Genomic DNA, 15,780 nt, shown 5'->3' with positions numbered 1-15,780 from the left:
GGAAGTGCAAGGGGGACTGGACTACTTCCGGATTGTGGAAGGAACCAGTATAATTGCTTTGTGTCTTTCTTCTTCTTTCTCTCTGTTTTATTCCGCTGCGTTCAGATTCTGATTATCACTTCAGAAGCTGTTTCACTTAGCTTCTAATCAGTGTGTTCAGTTTTTAGAGAAACTAAGAATTTTTCAAAACACAATCCAACCCCCCTTCTTGTGTTTTTCTCACCTTCAGACTCAACATCTTCCAACTTAGGCATCTTGAACATCTTAATCATCTTAAACATCTTATGTGACTCCAAGAGTTTGGATGACATCGTACAACTTACAACTTAGACCAACTTATACAACCTCATGACATTAGTAATCAACATTTGAGACAACATCTTAGATCGACTCATGCAGCTTAATTCAATAATAACGGCAACATGGCAGTACAGAAACAATATCACAATATAGCATTATCAAAGGGATATCATCAACATCTTAAACATCGCACATATTTCACATGAAACTTATATAACAATAACTCATTAATTATCAACCTTAGTCATCTTAAAGTAAGTTCTCTGGAAAACATAATAATTATAAATAATTTCCATCTAATACCCCAAGGCCATCTCTTAACTACACGTGCGAAAAGAATCGCAAGGGAAACAATTTTGGGCTACTAACAGCACTACTCGCGAGGCGAGTGGGTTTGCTCGCATCGGCGAGAAAAACATGCTCTCTGGAACTCACAAACGCACTTGCTCGCAGTGGCGAGCTAATCTGCTCGCGAGGCGAGCTCGTTGGACTTGCTCGCACTGGCGAGCTATTATGCTCGCGAGGCGAGCTCTCTAGGTTGGCTCGAAGTGGCGAGCGATACTACTCGCGAGGCGAGCTATGACAGTCAGGTTCGGGCAGAGTTCTGATTTTCTCAAATTTTCACCTAATCTCATGGTTCCATCCTCAAAACAGCTTCCAATAATCACCCTATGGATATTCTAAGGTCTGTATACAACTTCTACATCAATTCAACCAGTTTTCATCATCTAATCATCAATCCGTTCTCACAATCTAAACCTACCACATGTTAATTATAATTTCAGAATCACATGATTAATATTACTGACAGCTAGTCTCACCCTTACCTTATAACAGATGAAATCGGCAGCCTCCAGTGTTCTCTCCTCTTCTCTTGACTTTTCTCCATTTTTCACCAAAAACTGATCGTACATTATGTCTTTCTCCAAACCTAACTTCTCTATTCTATTCTTTCTATTTTCCTCTTAACCACTAAACTCTCTAAATTTATAAAACAGTCCCACATCTCAATATTTATTTTATTTTCAAATCTTGTTTTATTAAATAATAAAATAAGTCATAACATCTTAAATAAGTATTATAATTCACATAAATCATATAAACCACTTAAATCACATAAAAATCATATGAATCACGTAAATCTCATAAATCACATATAAATATATGCTCAAACTCATCAAGATAATTAAATAATTAAGACGGGCGTTACAACTCTCCCCAACTTTAAGAATTTTCGTCCTCGAAAATATACCTCAAGCAAACAACTCTGGATAAGTCTCCAGCATCTTACTCTCAAGTTCCCACGTCAAGCTTTCACTAGTTGCTCCGTCCCAAACAACTTTCACAAGGGGTATCTCCTTGCCTTTCAACTTCTTCACTTCACGACCTTCAATCCTCACTGGTAAGGTCTCAACCGTAAGGTTATCTCTAACTTGCACATCATCACTTTGGATCACATAAGATGGATCCGAAACATACTTCCGAAGTTGCGACACATGAAACATATTGTGTAAATTCGAAAGATGTGATCGTACATAATCTCCTTCTTGAAACACAAGGTCTTTCCTATGCTTATCATGATAACTCTTTTGTCGATTTTACGACGCTTTCATCTTTTCTCGAATCATCTTTACCTTCTCAGTAGTCTGTTGAACAATTTCTGGTCCTAAAACCACATTCTCTCCTGACTCAAACCAACACAACAATGTTCTGCACCTCCTACCATACAAAGCTTCAAAAGGTGCCATTCCAATACTAGAATGGTAACTGTTATTGTACGTGAACTCTATCAACGGAAGATGACTATCCCAAGTTCCACCTTGCTCAAGTACACAAACTCGCAACAAGTCTTCCAACGACTGGATCGTTCTTTCCGACTGACCATCTGTCTGTGGATGATACGCCGAACTCAACCTCAACTTAGAACCTAAAGCCTCTTGCAAACTCTTCCAAAATCTAGAAGTAAACCTTGGATCTCTATCTGACACAATGCTCGAAGGAACACCATGCAGCTTCACTATATCTCGAATATAAATCTCTGCCAACTGAGCTATAGGAAAACTAATATTAATCGGAATAAAGTGAGCCGACTTTGTCAATCGATCAACAATTACCCAAATGGCATCATTCCCTTTAGAAGTATTGGGCAAACTCGTCACAAAATCCATGGATATACTATCCCATTTCCACTCTGGCACATCTAAAGGTGTCATCAATTCAGCAAGTTTTTTATGCTCAACCTTCGACTTCTGACAAATCAAACAGGAATACACAAACTGTGCCAGATCACTTTTCAGTCCAGACCACCAGAACAACTTCTTCTAATCATGATACATCTTTGTAGCTCCCGGATGAATACTCAAGCTACTCTTATGACTCTCTTCAAGAATCATCTTCTTCATCTCATCATTGTCTGGAATACAAATCCTACCTCGAAATCTCAACACACCTTGATCATCGACCTTAAAGGCACTATCTTCAGTCTGATTGTGAGCAACTAACAAGTCCACAAACTTAACATCGACCTTCTGCGCTTCCTTAATACTTTTCAAGAAATCACTATCAATCTTCAGCATACCCAGCTTAACACTCTGAGGTGACAATTAACACACCAGACTCAGGTCTCTAAACTGTTCTAGCAACTCAAACTCTTTAGCCATCATAGCAGACATATGTAAAGTCTTCCTACTTAAAGCGTCTACAACTACATTAGCTTTACCCGGATGATAATTCAAACCAAAGTCATAATCTTTCAGCAATTCAAGCCACCTTCGTTGTCTCATATTCAATTCCTTCTGATCAAACAAGTACTTCAAGCTCTTGTGATCACTAAACACCTCAAATCTCGAACCATACAAGTAATGTCTCCAAATCTTAAGCACAAATACAACTGCAGCTACTTCAAGATCATGAGTAGGATAATTTCGTTCATGAATTCTCAACTGCCTTGACGCATAAGCAACCACCTTTCCATCTTGCATAAGCACACCACCTAAGCCCAACTTGGACGCGTCACAATACACCACAAAAGGTTCATTGGACTTCGGCAAAATTAAGATTGGAGCCGTCGTCAAACGCTTCTTCAATTCATTAAAACTATTCTCACACTGAACATCCCACACAAAGGCCTTACCTTTACAAGTCAACTGCGTTAACGGAAGTGCCAACTTAGAAAACCCCTCTATAAATCTTCTATAATAACCAGCCAAACCCAAAAAGCTTCTAATCTCTGTAACCGACTTAGGAGTCTCCCATTGTGATACCGCTTCAACTTTAGACGGATCGACTGCAATACCACTACCAGAAATAACATGGCCAAGAAAACTTACCTCCTTCAACCAGAATTCACACTTTGACAACATATCATATAGCTTCTTCTCTTTTAACACTTGCAAAACAATCTTCAAATGCTCAACATGTTCCTCTTCAGACTTAGAGTGTATCAAAATGTCGTTGATGAACACAACCACGAAACGATCCAAAAATGCGTGAAAAATGTGATTCATATACTCCATGAATACACCAGGTGCATTTGTAACACCGAAAGGCATCACCTTGTATTCATAATGTCCATAACGCGTTCTAAAAGCTGTCTTCTGCATATCTTCATCTTTCACTTTAATCTGGTGATAACCCGATCTCAAGTCAATCTTGCTAAACATATGGGCACCCACTAACTGATCCATCTAGTCGTCAATTCTTGGAAGTGGATACCTATTCTTTATAGTTACTTTATTCAACTGTCGGTAATCAATGCACAACCTCATACTACCATCTTTCTTCTTTACTAGCAACATCGACGCTCCCCAAGGTGAAACACTCGGTCGTATAAACTTCTTATCAAGCAAATCCTCCAACTGTTTCTTCAACTCAGCCAATTCAGAAGCTGACATACGGTAAGGAGTCATAGATACAGGCTTCGTACCCGGAATAAGATCAATCGAAAATTCCACTTCTCTTTCTGGAGGCACATCAGGAATCTCATCAGGAAAGACTTCTGGAAAGTCGCATACAACCTGTAACCTATCAATCATTGCTTGACTTTCAACAGATAAGGATGCCATCAATGAAAACATCAAAATTCCATCGCGTTCTAACTGCTTCAACTGCTTCGTAGACAAAAACTCTGCTCCACTTTCTTCTTCAGCAGAAGAGAAATTCACCGAATTACTAAAATAATTAATGTGAACATGGTTGTACTCTAACTAGTTCATACCGAGGATTACATCCATTCCACTTAAAGGTAGACAAACTAAATCAATTTCAAAATCTCGACCAAACATAGATAAAGGACATCTCAAACAAACAAGAGAAGTAGTTACCGAACCCTTAGCTGGAGTTTCGACAACCATCTCCCCATTCATATCAGACATAGTAAGACCCAACTTAGAAGCACAATCAAAAGCAATAAAACAATGCGTAGCACTTGTATCAATAATAGCAACTAGAGGAGTATTATCAATGTAGCAAATACCTCTGATCAAGCGATCCTCATTCTCTGTCTAAGTACCAGTCAAAGCAAAAACTCTCCCGGTAGTCTTGGTCTTCTTCGGTTTCTTGCATTGAGACCCAATATGACCCTCTTCATTGCAGTTAAAGCACACAACAACCTCATGTTTACACTCTGCAAGCGAATGTCCTTTCTTGCCACAACGGAAACATCGTTTCTCATCTTTAGTACAAGCATTACTCTTATGGCCTTTCTCGCCACAAGTGAAGCAAACAATCTCAGCTGCAGCATCATTCCTTCTCGGCCTCTTCTCATCATTAACTCTTCGTTTTCCTTTATCAGCAGTGGCACTGTAAGGCTTTGGACAACTTTGCTGACCTTTACCTCTCTTCTCATTCACCATCTTGTAATGAGCTCTAGTATCCTCTTCATAGATTCTGCAGCTGCTCACTAATTCAGAAAAGTCACAGATATGTTGGTAACCAATGGCCCGCTTGATGTCAGGATGCAAACCATTCTCAAACTTGATACACTTGGAAAACTCAGCATTCTCAGCGGTGTAGTGCGGGTAGAACTTAGCTAGCTCCACAAATTGTGCAGCATACTCTGTCACAGTCATGTTATCTTGCTTCAGCTCAAGGAACTCAATCTCCTTCCTTCCGCGTACATCCTCCGGAAAGTATCTATTTAGGAACTCTCTCCTAAACACAGCCCATGTAACAACCGCATCATCTTGTTGAAGACTCACCCACCAGTCATCAGCTTCCTCAGCCAGCATGTGCGTACCAAAACGCACCTTCTGATCGTCCGTACATTGCATAACATGGAAGACCCTCTCAATCTCTTTGAGCCACGTCCAGGATCCTTCAGGGTCGTACCTTCCTTTGAAAGTAGGGGGTGATTCCTCTGGAAAGTCTCCAACATTCTCACTTCAGCATTAGCTCCAGCACCAGCATTGGGATGTTGTCCCACAGCCTAAGCTACAACTTCCAACGCAGTAGCAATTGCAGCATCATTTCTCCCAGCCATCCTAGTTCTCTGCATATCACACAACAATCAGAATAACATAATAATGGTATTCCAACGGTTCAACGACACTACTCGACTCAACTACTTGGCCGAATGAACCGGCCTACTCTGATACCAATTGTCACACCCCGTTTTCCCAACATAAAAATTTTCTCAATAAAAATCAGAGTTTAACAACTTAAACGGAATTCTACACTTCTTAAAATCATAAAATGGAATAAATAGGTATTTATCCTTCAAAATTCAGCAACATTATTAATTAGAACTTCGCAGCGGAAATTATTTCAACAACTTAAAAATAGTCTCGGCACGCAGGCCTCATCATAAAAGTCTGATAACATCTTGGTTCATCAAAATTCATGGAAATTCATAAAACAATACGTAAGGAACAGAAACAATAACAAAACTCTCATCCTGTTACGTATCAGAGCACCTAAGGACACACACTTGTGAGGAGTCCACTCACGACCGCAACTAATCTTGGTTACCAGCAAGTTACCCATACGAAGAGCAACATTTTCAAGCAGAAGGGGTGAGATTTCACAAACAATAACATTAAACATATAATTCATCAATTATAACTAACAACTTAAGCATTATCAATAAATCATAATAACAATTATGTAAAATCATAGCATCATATTCATTCACTAACAAAACATCATAAACTTAAAACATCATATTATCATCAGCTTAAACATCATAATCAATCATCAACTTAACATCATAATCCTTCATCGACTTAAACAACTTCTTAATCAACTTCAACATCAACTTCAAGAAACAATTTAACACTTAACTCGACAAATACAGCTCGACTCGACTATGCAACTCTTAACTTCTTATATCATCTTTAATATGCAAATGCATGTGGTACCAATTAGGGCATCAAGCCCCCAACATATATGAGCGTAAATAGGCTCCAGGGCATCAAGCCCCCAACTTAATTGAGCAAAAGCTCCAGGGCATCAAGCCCCCAACTTTAATGAGTATGCAAATGGACTCAACATCTTCGAGCTTAGGCATCTTGAACATCTTAATCATCTTAAACATCTTATGTGACTCCAAGAGTTTGGACGACATCGTACAACTTACAACTTAGACCAACTTATACAACCTCATGACGTAAGTAATCAACATTTGAGAAAACATCTTAGATCGACTCATGCAGCTTAATTCAGTAATAACGGCAACATGGCAGTACGGAAACAACATCACAACATAGCATTATCAAAGGGATATCATCAACATCTTAAACATCGCACATATTTCACATGAAACTTATATAACAATAACTCATCAATTATCAACCTTAGTCATCTTAAAGTAAGCTCTCTGGACAACATAATAATTATAAATAATTTTCATCTAATACCCTAAGGCCATCTCTTAACTACATGTGAAAAAGAATCGCAAGAGAAACAATTTTGGGCTACTAACAGCACTACTCGCGAGGCGAGTGGGTTTGCTCGCATCGGCGAGCAAAACATGCTCTTTGGAACTCACAAACGCACTTGCTCGCAGTGGCGAGCTAATCTGCTCGCAAGGCGAACTCGTTGGACTTGCTTGCACTGGCGAGCTATTATGCTCGCGAGGCGACCTCTCTTGGTTGGCTCGAAGTGACGAGCGATACTACTCGCGAGGCGAGCTATGACAGTCAGGTTCGGGCAGAGTTCTGATTTTCTGAAATTTTCACCTAATCTCATGGTTCCATCCTCAAAATAGCTTCCAATAATCACCCTATGGATATTCTAAGGTCTGTATACAACTTCTACATCAATTCAACCAGTTTTCATCATCTAATCATCAATTCTCTCATTAAACCCTAATTATTAATTTTCACAATCTAATCCTACCACATGTTAATTATAATTTCAGAATCACATGATTAATATTACTGAAAGCTAGTCTCACCCTTACCTTATAACAGATGAAATCGGCAGCCTCCAATGTTCTCTCCTCTTCTCTTGACTTTTCTCCCATTTTCACCAAAAACTGATCGTACGTTATGTCTTTCTCCAAACCTAACTTCTCTATTTATAAAAAAACAAAAAATTTTGCAGGGACCTTTTTAAAAAACAAAATATTTTGCAGGGACCAAAAACTACAAAATGGGTTCAGTCATCATGTGCCACGTATGCAAATCATCACAAAAATGGGGTCAGGGACTATTTTAAAAAACAAAAAAATTTTGCAGGGACCAAAAACAAAACTTTTTTTTACAGGGACTAAAACCAAAACGAGGCATATTTGCAGGGACTAAAACCATATTTTAGCCATTAAATAATTAAGACGGATGTTACACCATCCCTGCAAACGCAAAGAAACAAATTTATATCTGCACAAGTATTATACAAACAACTATACATTTACAATCCAATAAGTGAAAAAGAAGAAAAAAAATATTACCACAAACAAGGTTATGTAACCACCACAAGAGGCCACATATGAGTCCGAGGTAAGAGATAGTTGCTCATATAGGAAAACAAGTCTCATCCCACCCCACAACCAGCTGTCCAACTTGTCTATATCTTGTAGTGCAAGCAGCCACAGCAAATTAATGCTTCTGCTGTTCTTGCCGGCAAAAAGGGTCTAGCCAAGCAAGAGCAACAGAAACGCCTTAATGCAGGCCAGCCTAACTTGAGCTTGCTCGTCTTCCTCCTCCTGTGTGTCAGGCTCAAGAAGCTGATTACACCTATTCAAGAGCTCATCGTAGCGCCTCTTCAGTTTACCAAAACTGATATGAGCAGCACCCTGTTTTCCCACCTCCTTAGCGGCAGCCTCCGCTGTAAAAAGTAGGTTCACCTCTATCCCCTCCCCACGGGTTAACTCTCTATCAGGAAGGAGCCTCCCATTGATGGGGATGCCTATAACGCCCGTCGTAATTATTTAATTATTTGATGAGTTTAGCATATATATATATTATGTGATTTATATGTGTGATTTATATGATTCAAGAATTTAAGTAGTTTACATGATTTATAGATAAATTATGTGATTTTCAAGATTGATATGAAGTATACGATTTTGTGAAGTTATTATGTTGGTGTGACTTATTTTATTATTAAATAAAATAAGATATGAAAATAAAATAAAAATATTAAGAAGTGGGGCCGTGATGTGAGATGAGTAATTTTAGTGGTGAGAAAAGAATAGAGGAGTGTTATAAATAAGAAGTTAGGTTGAGAAATAGTTTTAGACAGAACGTACGTTTTTGGAGAAAAAGGGAGAAAAGTCAGAAAGAGGAGAACAAGAGAGAGAGAGAGAGAGAGAGAGAGAGAGAGAGAGAGAGATGCGATTTATGCAATAACCAGGTAAGGGTGAGACTAACTTTCAATATTATGAATAAATGTTGAACTAAAACTATGAGATTTCTGATGAAGCCTGCGTGCCAAGATTTTTATTATGTTGAACTATTTTCCGCTGCGAAGTTTCAGCTTTTATGATGTTGAATTTTGAAGGATAATTATTATTATCTATTTTATGATTTTCAATAAGTAATGTGACATTCCGTTTATGATTTAAATACTCTGATCTTATACAAAATTTTTATGTTGGGAAAACGGGGTGTTACAATTGGTATCAGAGCAGGTCGGTCCGTCCGGCCAAGTAGTGAGTCGAGTTATGTTGTTAATAGTTGGAATACCATTATTATGTTATTCTAAATGTTGTGTGATGTGCAGAGAAGAAGAGACCTGGAGGCTGCAAATTTTGTCTGTTATAAGTGGACTAGAATGGTTGGAAGGAATGATGCTGCGATTGCTGCTGCGTTGGAAGCTGTGGCCCAAGCTGTGGGACAACATCCAAATGCTGGTGCTGGTGTTAATGCTGAAGTGAGAATGTTGGAGACCTTTCTGAGGAATCATCCTCCCACTTTCAAAAGAAGGTACGACCCTGATGGAGCACAGACATGGCTCAAAGAGATTGAAAGAGTTTTCAGAGTTATGCAATGTACTGATGATCAGAAGGTGCGTTTTGGTACGCACATGCTGGCTGAGCAAGCTGATGACTGGTGGGTGAGCCTCCAACCTACCTTAGAAAAAGATGATGCGGCTATTACTTGGGCTGTGTTTAAGAGAGAGTTCCTAAACAGATATTTTCCTGAGGATGTTCGCGGGAGAAAAGAGATCGAGTTCCTTGAGCTGAAGCAAGGAGACATGTCGGTGACAGAGTATGCAGCGAAGTTTGTAGAGTTGGCTCAGTTCTATCCACACTATACTGGTGACAATGCTGAGTTTTCCAAGTGTATCAAGTTTGAGAATGGTTTGCGTGCTGACATCAAGCGAGCCATTGGTTACCAACAGATCCGTGATTTTTCTAATTTGGTGAGCAGATGCAGAATCTATGAAGATGATAGTAAAGCTCATTATAAGATTGTGAGTGAGAAGAGAGGTAAGGGTCAGCAAAGTCGCCCAAAGCCTTACAGTGCCCCTGCTGATAAAGGAAAGAGAAGAGTTAATGATGAAAGAAGGTCGAATAGGAAAGATGCTGCTGCAGAGATCGTTTGTTTTGCTTGTGGCGAGAAAGGCCATAAGAGTAATGCTTGCACTAAGGATATTAAACGGTGCTTTCGTTGTGGCAGTAAAGGACATACACTTGCAGAGTGTAAGCATGAAGACGTTGTGTGTTTCAACTGCAATGAAGAGGGTCATATTGGGTCTCAATGCAAGAATCCGAAGAAGGCTCAGACCAGAGGGAAAGTTTTTGCTTTGACTGGTACTCAGACTGAAAATGAGGATCCTTTGATCAGAGGTACTTGTTATATTAACGATACTCCTTTAGTTTCTATTATTGATACTGGTGCTACACATTGTTTTGTTACTTTTGATTGTGCTTCTAAGTTGGGCCTTGCTATGTCTGATATGAATGGAGAAATGGTTGTCGAAACTCCAGCTAAGGGTTCAGTGACCACTTCTCTTGTTTGTTTACGGTGTCCCTTGTCTATGTTTGATCGTGATTTTGAGATTGATTTAGTTTGTCTACCTTTGAGTGGAATGGATGTGATTCTTGGTATGAACTGGTTGGAATACAACCATGTTCTCATTAATTGTTTTAGTAAGTCGGTGTATTTCTCTTCTGCTGAAGAGGAAAGTGGAGCGGAGTTTTTGTCTACTAAGCAGCTGATGCAGTTAGAACGCGATGGAATTTTAATGTTTTCTTTGATGGCATCCTTATCTTTGGAGAGTCAAGCAGTAATTGATAAGTTACAAGTAGTGTGCGATTTCCCCGAAGTCTTTCTTGATGAAATTCCTGATGTGCCGTTGGAGAGAGAGATTGAATTTTCTATTGATCTTGTTCCGGGAACGAAGCCTGTGTCTATGACACCTTACCGTATGTCAGCATCTGAGTTGGCTGAGTTGAAGAAACAGTTGGAAGATTTGCTCGATAAGAAGTTTATAAGACCGAGTGTTTCACCTTGGGGAGCGCCGGTGCTGTTGGTTAAAAAGAAGGATGGTAGTATGAGGTTATGTATTGACTATCGACAGTTGAACAAAGTAACTATAAAGAATAGGTATCCACTTCCTAGAATTGATGACTTGATGGACCAGTTAGTGGGTGCACGTGTGTTCAACAAGATTGACTTGAGGTCGGGTTATCACCAGATTAAAGTAAAAGATGAAGATATGCAGAAGACGACTTTTAGGACGCGATATGGACATTATGAATATAAGGTGATGCCTTTTGGTGTTAGTAATGCGCCTGGCGTGTTTATGGAGTATATGAATCGCATTTTTCATGCATTTTTGGATCGCTTCGTGGTTGTGTTCATCGATGATATTTTGATTTACTCCAAGACAGAAGAAGAACATGCTGAACATTTGAAGATTGTCTTGCAAGTGCTGAAGGAGAAGAAGCTGTACGCTAAATTGTCTAAGTGTGAATACTGGTTGAAGGAAGTAAGTTTTCTTGGCCATGTTATTTCTGGTAGTGGTATTGCAGTCGATCCATCTAAAGTTGAAGCAGTATCACAATGGGAGACTCCTAAGTCAGTTACAGAGATTAGAAGTTTTTTGGGTTTGACAGGTTACTACCGAAGATTTATAGAAGGATTTTCTAAGTTAGCACTTCCGTTAATGCAATTGACGTGTAAAGGTAAAACCTTTGTGTGGGATGTTCATTGTGAGAACAGTTTTAATGAATTGAAGAAGCGTTTGACGACGGCTCCAGTTTTGATATTGCCGAAACCTGATGAACCTTTTGTGGTATATTGTGACGCGTCCAAGTTGGTCTTAGGCAGTGTGCTTATGCAAGATGGTAAAGTGGTTGCTTATGCATCAAGACAGCTTAGAATTCATGAACGAAATTATCCTACTCATGATCTTGAATTAGCTGCAGTTGTATTTGTGCTTAAGATTTGGAGACATTACTTGTATGGTTCGAGATTTGAGGTGTTTAGTGATCACAAGAGCTTGAAGTATTTGTTTGATCAGAAAGAATTGAATATGAGACAGCGAAGGTGGCTCGAATTGTTGAAAGATTATGACTTTAGTTTAAATTATCATCCGGGTAAAGCTAATGTTGTTGCAGATGCCTTAAGTAGGAAGACTTTACATATGTGTGCTATGATGGTTAAAGAGTTTGAATTGCTTGAACAGTTTAGAGATTTGAGCTTAGTCTGTGAAATGTCGTCTAGGAGTGTTAAGCTAGGAATGCTGAAAATTGATAATGATTTCTTGAAAAGTATTAAAGATGCGCAGAAAGTTGATGTTAAGTTTGTGGACTTGTTGGTTGCTAGTAATCAAACTGAAGATGGTGACTTTAAGGTCGATGATCAGGGTGTGTTGAGGTTTCGAGGTAGGATTTGTATTCCAGACAATGATGAGATAAAGAAGATGATCCTTGAAGAGAGTCATAAAAGTAGCTTGAGTATTCATCCGGGAGCTACAAAGATGTATCATGACTTAAAGAAGTTGTTTTGGTGGTCTGGATTGAAACGTGATGTAGCACAATTTGTGTACTTTTGTTTGGTTTGTCAGAAGTCGAAGGTGGAGCATCAGAAACCTGCGGGGTTGATGACATCGTTAGATGTACCAGAATGGAAATGGGATAGTATATCCATGGATTTTGTGACGAGTTTGTCGAATACTCCTAAAGGGAATGATGCTATTTGGGTGATTGTTGATAGATTGACGAAGTCGGCACACTTCATTCCGATTAATATTAGTTTTCCTATAGCTCAATTGGCAGAAATTTATATTCGAGACATTGTAAAGCTGCATGGTGTTCCTTTAAGTATTGTGTCAGATAGAGATCCAAGATTTACTTCTAGATTTTGGAAGGGTTTGCAAGAGGCCTTAGGTTCTAAGCTGAGATTGAGTTCGGCTTATCATCCTCAAACAGATGGTCAGTCGGAAAGAACAATTCAGTCACTCGAAGACTTGTTGAGAGTTTGTGTACTTGAACAAAGTGGAACTTGGGATGGTCATCTTCCGTTGATAGAGTTCACATATAATAACAGTTATCATTCAAGTATTGGGATGGCGCCTTTTGAGGTTTTGTATGGTCGGAAGTGTAGGACTCTGTTGTGTTGGTTTGAAACAGGTGAAAGTGTGGTTTTAGGACCAGAGATTGTTCAGCAGACTACTGAGAAGGTAAAGATGATTTAAGAAAAGATGAAAGCGTCGCAGAGTCGACAAAAGAGTTACCATGATAAGCGTAGAAAAGACCTTGAGTTTCAAGAAGTAGATCACGTGTTCTTGAGAGTTACTCCGATGACCGGTGTTGGTCGTGCATTGAAGTCAAAGAAGTTAACTCCGAAGTTTATTGGTCCGTATCAGATATCGGAAAGAGTCGAAATGGTGGCGTACCGAGTGGGTTTACCGCCGCATTTATCGAATTTGCATGATGTGTTTCATGTGTCGCAACTGAGGAAGTATGTTCCAGACCCGTCCCATGTGATCCAGAGAGATGATGTGCAAGTAAGAGACAACCTTACGGTGGAAACTTTACCAGTGAGGATCGAAGGTCGTGAAGTGAAGAAGTTGAGAGGCAAGGAGATACCTCTTGTGAAAGTCGTTTGGGATGGAGCGACTGACGAAAGCTTGACGTGGGAGCTAGAGAGTAAGATGTTGGAGTCTTATCCAGAGTTGTTTGCTTGAGGTAAATTTTCGAGGACGAAAATTCTTTAAGTTGGGGAGAGTTGTAACGCCCGTCGTAATTATTTAATTATTTGATGAGTTTAGCATATATATATATATATATATATCACTTTTTAGTTATAACTTTGCTAAAAGACACCTTCATAAAAGTAAGTTGGTGTCTTTTCGCAAATGCTCATAGAGTAACTTGCTAAAAGACACCTTCACAAAAGGTGTCTTCTAGCAAAACCCATATATATATATATATTATGTGATTTATATGATTTAAGAATTTAAGTAGTTTACATGATTTATAGATAAATTATGTGATTTTCAAGATTGATGTGAAGTATACGATTTTGTGAAGTTATTATGTTGGTGTGACTTATTTTATTATTAAATAAAATAAGATATGAAAATAAAATAAAAATATTAAGAAGTGGGGCCGTGATGTGAGATGAGTAATTTTAGTGGTGAGAAAAGAATAGAGGAGTGTTATAAATAAGAAGTTAGGTTGAGAAATAGTTTTAGACAGAACGTACGTTTTTGGAGAAAAAGGGAGAAAAGTCAGAAAGAGGAGAACAAGAGAGAGAGAGCTGCGATTTCTGCAATAACCAGGTAAGGGTGAGACTAACTTGCAATATTATTAAGGGTATAATTCTGTAGAATGAATTTAACATGATTAGGTTGAGATTTTGTGAGAATTAGGAATTTAGGTTTATGATCGATTTTGATGATTGAACCATGAAAAGATGTTAGAATGATGCAAAACCTGTGTACAGACCTTAGATACTACCTAGGGTGATAATTAGATGCTATTTGGATGAAAGAAACATGAGGATAGATGAAAAGTTGTGATTTTTAGATTTCTGGCCGTACTGACATTCATCGCTCGCAACTGCGAGCAGTAACACTCGCAACTGCGAGCTACCTAGACGCTCGCAACTGCGAGCAGGATCCCTCGCCATTGCGAGCTCAACCCAAACACTCGCCATTGCGAGTGAAATCACTCGCCATTGCGAGCTCTACCCAAACCCTTCGCCATTGCGGCAAGATTACTCGCTGTTGCGAGTTAAGCTGTTAGTTGCCCAATTTATTCCCCATGCGACCCTTTCGCACGTGTAGTCATGAGTTGATCTTAGAAGTGAGAATGAGGGTTGTTTAGGATGTTTTCAGAAGTTCCAGAAGTCTGTTTAGGCGACTGAAATTATTAATGATGAAGCATGAGTAATATTATGATGTTTTATGATGTATATGTTGATGTAATTCATTCCTCCAATGATGCTAATACATTCAAGCACTGTTATATGTTGTAATCTTGCTGTTATTCGATGTTGTTGGCAGTAATGTTTTGAAGTTGCATGAGTCGGTCTAAGTTGTAAAGATTTAAGAAGTTGTCCATGTTTATGGAATTGTAAAAGATGTTCACGATGTTGTCTAAGTTATAGGAAGATTGAGTCCATTGCATACTCATTAAAGATGGGGGCTTGAGGCCCGGCAGCTTAATGCTCAAACGACATTGGGGGCTTGAGGCCCGGCTGCTTTATGCTCACATGTTGAGGAGCCTAATTACGCTCATTTATGTTGGGGGCTTGATGCCCCGAATGGTACCACATGCATTTGCATATCAAGAAGTTTCACGATGATTTAAGTTGTTAAGAGTTGCATTGTCGAGTTGAGTCGCGTTGTCAAGTCAAGAGTTAAGTTGAATATGATGTTTGATTATGATTTTAACGATGATATTTGATGATGATATTTGATTATGATTGATATGATGCTAAGTAATAAATGTTGATATGTTAGTGATGTTTTATGTTGTTAAATGCATTTTGATGAATTATAAGTTTAATTTATTGACTGTGAAATCTCACCCCTTCTGCTTGAAAATGTTGCCCTTCGTATGGGTAACTTGCAGGTAACAAA

General features: G+C 38.9%; 2 pseudogenes; one reads left to right on the top strand and one right to left on the bottom strand.

Moving 5' to 3' along the window:
- Positions 1-1,553: 1,553 nt before the first annotated feature.
- Positions 1,554-5,779, bottom strand: LOC146949092 (uncharacterized; annotated as a pseudogene).
- A 3,734-nt stretch (positions 5,780-9,513) lies between these two features.
- Positions 9,514-10,979, top strand: LOC146949091 (uncharacterized; annotated as a pseudogene).
- Positions 10,980-15,780: the final 4,801 nt, after the last annotated feature.

This window comes from Medicago sativa, chromosome 2, assembly GCF_051527215.1.
Source record: "Medicago sativa cultivar Bolivia chromosome 2, Bolivia_mono, whole genome shotgun sequence".
Lineage (NCBI taxonomy): Eukaryota > Viridiplantae > Streptophyta > Magnoliopsida > Fabales > Fabaceae > Medicago > Medicago sativa.
Note: the sequence above shows the minus strand (reverse complement) of the source record. Positions and strands in the feature narration are given on the sequence as shown.